The sequence below is a fragment of the Tenrec ecaudatus genome, chromosome 2 (assembly GCF_050624435.1).
Source record: "Tenrec ecaudatus isolate mTenEca1 chromosome 2, mTenEca1.hap1, whole genome shotgun sequence".
Classification (NCBI taxonomy): domain Eukaryota; kingdom Metazoa; phylum Chordata; class Mammalia; order Afrosoricida; family Tenrecidae; genus Tenrec; species Tenrec ecaudatus.
In genome coordinates, this window is record NC_134531.1 from 193,839,677 (window position 1) to 193,844,908 (window position 5,232).

General features: G+C 48.0%; 1 pseudogene; it reads right to left on the reverse strand.

The window, feature by feature from the left end:
• Positions 1-694: 694 nt before the first annotated feature.
• On the reverse strand, positions 695-1,488 carry LOC142441162 (ferritin heavy chain pseudogene; annotated as a pseudogene).
• Between the last annotated feature and the right edge of the window lie 3,744 nt (positions 1,489-5,232).

The window sequence follows — 5,232 nt, forward strand, 5'->3', positions numbered from 1 at the left end:
TTGGTATCAGCTCCTCTTTTTTCCCTTCCCTCCCCAATCCTCCCACCCTCGTGAATCCTTCATCAATTATATATTATTGTTGTTATTTTATGTCTTAAACTGTCTGTTGTCTCCCTTCACCCACATTTCTGTTATTCACCCCCGTGGGGGGTGAACTGTATATCCAACCTTGTGATGGGTTCCCTCTTTCTCCACTTTCTGCCCCACTCCCACCATCCCTCTACCCTCATGATATCGCTCCTCCCACTACTGTTCCTGAGGGGTTTATCTGTCCTGCATTCCCTGTGTTGAGAGCTCTTATCTGCACCAGTGTGTGTTCTCCGGTCTAGCCAGATTTGTAAGGTGGAACTGGGTCTTAGTTGGGGAGAGGAAGGAACTAGAGGAATGATGGGTGTTTTGTTGGTTTGAGCAATTTTTCACGTTTCCTGACTTTCGAATGTTTTATTTGGTGAAAAGGCCTTTTAAATTGGGTTATTTGTCTTTTTCTTCTTGATGTGAAATTTTCTGTGAATTTTTTATTAGTTCCTTGTTTGATATGACATTGCCAATCTGCCCCCTCCCTAATCTCTAGGTTCTCTTTTTACCCTTTTTTTTTTTCTGCGCAAGCTCCATTTTATTAAGTAGGATTTTGCAATGGAACTGGGGCGCTTAAAAAATTTGACTGCCTGGGTCTGGGGCGGCTCTCTGGCTCATCCCCGCCAAGATCTCTGAGACAACAGTTGGGTATCAAATGACTTTAGACTTTATCTGAAGGAAAGGTACAAATGGAAGAACGGAAGTGGATGCCTCGGTACAATTTCTAGAAAAGGGACAGGTCTACCCAACATGCATGCGCTGCCTTGGTGACTTGGGGAAGGCCGGGCTGCCGTTTAGCTCTCTCCATCACTGTCTCCCAGTGATACAGTCGAAGACATACTCGGCCAGGCCGGAATCTGGGGTCCCCATCTTGCGCAGGTTGGTGACGTAGTTGCCCAGCCGTTTGATGGATTTCACCTGCTCTTCCAGGTAATGTGTCTCGATGAAGTCACAGAGATGGGGGTAGTTCTTTTCCGTGGCCAGTTGGTGCAGATCCAGCAGAGACTGGTTGACGTTCTTTTCCAGGTGCAGGGCACACTCCATGGCCTTGAGCCCGCTCTTCCAGTCGTCACGATCTGGTTTCTTGATATCCTGGAGGAAGATCCGGTCCCCACGTTGGTTCTGCAGCTTCATCAGCTTCTCGGCGTGCTCTCTCTCCTCGTGGGACTGGTGCAGAAAGTATTTGGCAAAGTTCTTCAGAGCCACGTCATCCTGGTCGAAGTAGTAAGACATGGACAGGTAGACGTAGGAGGCGTAGAGCTCCAGGTTGATCTGGCGGTTGATGGCGGCCTCTGAGTCCTCATTGTAGTTCTGGCGCACCTGCGAGGGAGACGCGGTCATGGCGGCGGTGGAGGCCTGGGGGCGTTGAGAGTGCGGCGAAGAGGAGGTGCTGGGCGGCCGGTGGGCGGGGAAGGCTGGCGAGCACCTGGTTCCCTTCAAGCACTGTTGAAGTAGGACACCGTGGCGGCTTTGAGAAGAACGTCTGGCCCTCTTTTTACTCTTTTTGATGTATGTAAGTGTCTAATTTTTTTTAAATTTTAACAATTTATTGGGGCTGATACAATTCTTTTCACAGTTCATACATATACATACATCAATTGTATAAAGCACATATGTACAGTCTTTGCCCTAATCACTTTTTTTCTCTTTTCTTCTTTACCTTTTATTAGGGACTCAAACAACTCTTACCACAATCCATACATATACATACATCAATTGTATAAAGCACATCCATACATTCCCTGCCCCAATCATTCTCGAGGCATTTGCTCTCCACTTAAGCCCCTTGCATCAGGTCCTCTTTCCCCCCCCCTCCCTCCCCATTCCCCCCTCCCTCATATGCCCTTGGTAATTTATACCTCGTTATTTTGTCATATCTTGCCCTATCCGGAGTCTCCCTTCCCCCCTTCTCTGCTGTCCCTCTCCCAGGGAAGAGGTCACATGTGGATCCTTGTAATCAGTTCCCCCTTTCCAACCCACTCACCCTCCACTCTCCCAGCATCTCCCTCACACCCTTGGTCCTGAAGGTATCATCCACCCTGGATTCCCTGTACCTCCAACCCTCATATGTACCAGTGTACAGCCTCTATCCTATCCAGCCCTGCAAGGTAGAATTCGGATCATGGTAGTTGGGGGGAGGAAGCGTCCAGGATCTGGGGGAAAGCTGTGTTCTTCATCGATACTACCTCACACCCTAATTAACCCATCTCCTCTCCTAAACCCCTCTATGAGGGGATCTCCATTGGCCGACACTTGGGCCTTGGGTCTCCACTCTGCACTTCCCCCTTCATTTAATATGATATATATATACATATATACACATACATATATACATATACACATATATACACATACATACACACACTTATATCTTTTTTTTTTTTGCATGATGCCTTATATCTGGTCCCTTGGGCACCTCGTGATCGCACTGGCCGGTGTGCTTCTTCCATGTGGGCTTATTTGCTTCTGAGCTACATAGCCGCTTGTTCACCTTCAAGCCTTTAAGACCCCAGACGCTATCTCTTTTGATAGCCGGGCACCATCAGCTTTCTTCACCACATTTGCTTATGCACCCATTTGTCTTCAGCGATCCTATCATGGAGGTGTGCAGTCAATGATATGATTTTTTGTTCTTTGATGCCTGGTAACTGATCCCTTTGGGACCACTCGATCACACAGGCTGGTGTGTTCTTCCATGTGGACTTTGTTGCTTCTGAGCTAGATGGCCGCTTGTTTATCTTCAAGCCTTTAAGACCCCAGTCACTATCTCTTTTGATAGCCGGGCACCATCAGCTTTCTTCACCACATTTACTTGTTCACCCACTTTGGCTCCAGCCGTTGTGTCGGAAGAGTGAGCATCATAGAGTTCCAATTTAATAAAAGAAGGTATTCATGCATTGAGGGAGTATTTGAGTAGAGGCCCAAGGTCCTTCCGCCACCTTAATACTTGACCTATAAATATAGACACATAGATCTATTTCCCCATCCTCCTATATGTATTTGCATGTACATGTCTTTGTCTAGACCTCCATGAATGCCCTTTGACTCCTAGCTCTTTCCTCCATCTCCCTTGACCTTCCTCCTGCCCTACTACCATGCTTCATCGCCCCCTGGGCTAGAGTATACCTCTTCTCTAAGCAACCTTACCCTTGATCATTTCCCACCAGGCCTGCCACTCCCCCTTCTCTACCATTTGGGGTCCCATGTTTTTCCCTTGTCCCTGGGTTTGTTTACACCACTTCCTTACCCCCCCTACACCCCCACCCCAAGTCCCCCCGGAACTGTCGGTCCCGTTGTTTTTCATCCAGATAGTTCATCCAGCCTGTCCTATTCAGACAGACCTGTGGAGTCACTAACATGCACGAAAACTAGACAGAGGAACACAAAGCAACAGTATACAACCAGACAACAAAACAACCAAAACAAGCCACTGAAAAAGAACAGAACAAAACAGTTCACAAGAGAAAAGCTTGTAGTTAGTTCAGGGATCGTTTGCTGGCCCTTAGGAGCGTTTTCCAGTCCAGTCTGTTGGGGCACCACGCCCTGGCCCCAAAGTCCACTTTCAGCATTCCCTGGGGACCTTGCCACTCCATTCCCTTGCTGTTCCGCTGCACTCCCCCAGTGATTTGCCTCGGTGTGGTGGGATCAGGTCAGGTGCAATTCCCACACTGTGTCTCCGGTGCTGTCCCCTGTATCGCCCTTAGTCACTGAGGGGCATCATGTCTCATAGTAGGGCCAGCCATGTTGTTCTCTCTGTGGACTGGCTGCTCTACTCAGGAACATCAGCATCACGGCCTGGTGGGCCAGGCTGTGCTCCACTCTCTCCTCCTGCCCCTTCATCTGCTCCCGTGTGCTCTGATCAAATATGTCCATCTCCCATAGCTGCAGAGTCAATGTCGTCCTTTGGAACAAATTCTTTTCGGGGGAGGGGCAGGAATCCACTTAATTTATGGTGCTGGGGCCAGCCTCCCAGACCTCTCCACCGGTTCCCTCCTCCACGCCGGGATATTGCATTCACACCTTGCGACACTGGGTTGAAGTCTGGTCCCACTTTCCCTGTGGAGATATAAACCATACCCTCCCCTTGGGTGGATTAATGCCCCATTTCTGTCATGCTGATTGTACTTACCTCAGGGGACTCATGTTGTACCTGTCCCTTTGGGTCTGGCTTACCTCGCTTAACATAATTCCTTCCAGCTCTTCCCATGAAATAACGTGTTTCATGTGCTCATCGGTGCTTTTTAGTGCTGCATAATACTCCATTGTGTGTATGTGCCAAAGTTTGCTAATCCACTGGTCTATCGATGGAAACTTAGGCTGTTTCCAAGTCTTTGCTATTGTGAATTGTGCCGCAATAAACATTGGAGCGCATATGACTGGTCGTGTTGTATTTGCTGCTTCAACCGGGTATATGCCCAGTAGAGGGATGGCTGGGTCGTAAGGTAGATCAATTTCCATTTTCTTTAGGTATCGCCAGATTGCTTTCCACAGTGTCTGTACAAATCTGCATGACCACCAGCAGTGGAGGAGGGTTCCTACTTCACCACAGCCCCTCCAACACTTGTTGCTCTCTGATTTACTGATCTGGGCTAGCCTCAGGGGTGTTAGGTGGTATCTCATGGTTGTTTTGATTTGCATTTCTCTTATGGCAAGGGACTTTGAGCACTTTCTCATATATTTATTGGCCATATTGATCTCCTCTCTAGTGAAAGTTCTTCTCATTTCTTTTGCCCACTTCCTTAGGGGGTTAACTGTTTTCCTCTTTTTGCAGGTCATGATGGTGTTGTAGATTTTAGTAATGAGCCCTTTGTCTGACATGTCATTACTAAAAATCTTCTCCCAGTCTGTGGGTTGTCTTGTCACCCTCTTGGCAAAGTCTTTCGAGGTGCACAGGTGTTTTATTCTTATTAGATCCCATTTGTCGATTTCCAGATCACCTGTGTGTGTCCCCTTCCCTGTTGCAGTGAGCCTATGTGCTCCCTGGGCCAGTGCTCTGAGATTAGTCCCGATTCCCTCCTTAATGGTCCTGATGGTTTGGGGTTTGACTTCTAGATCTGTGATCCACCTTGAGTGTATTCTTGTGCATGGGGTGAGGTAGACGTCTTGTTTCAACTTTCTACATGTGGATACCCATTGTTTCCAGCACCACTTATTAAA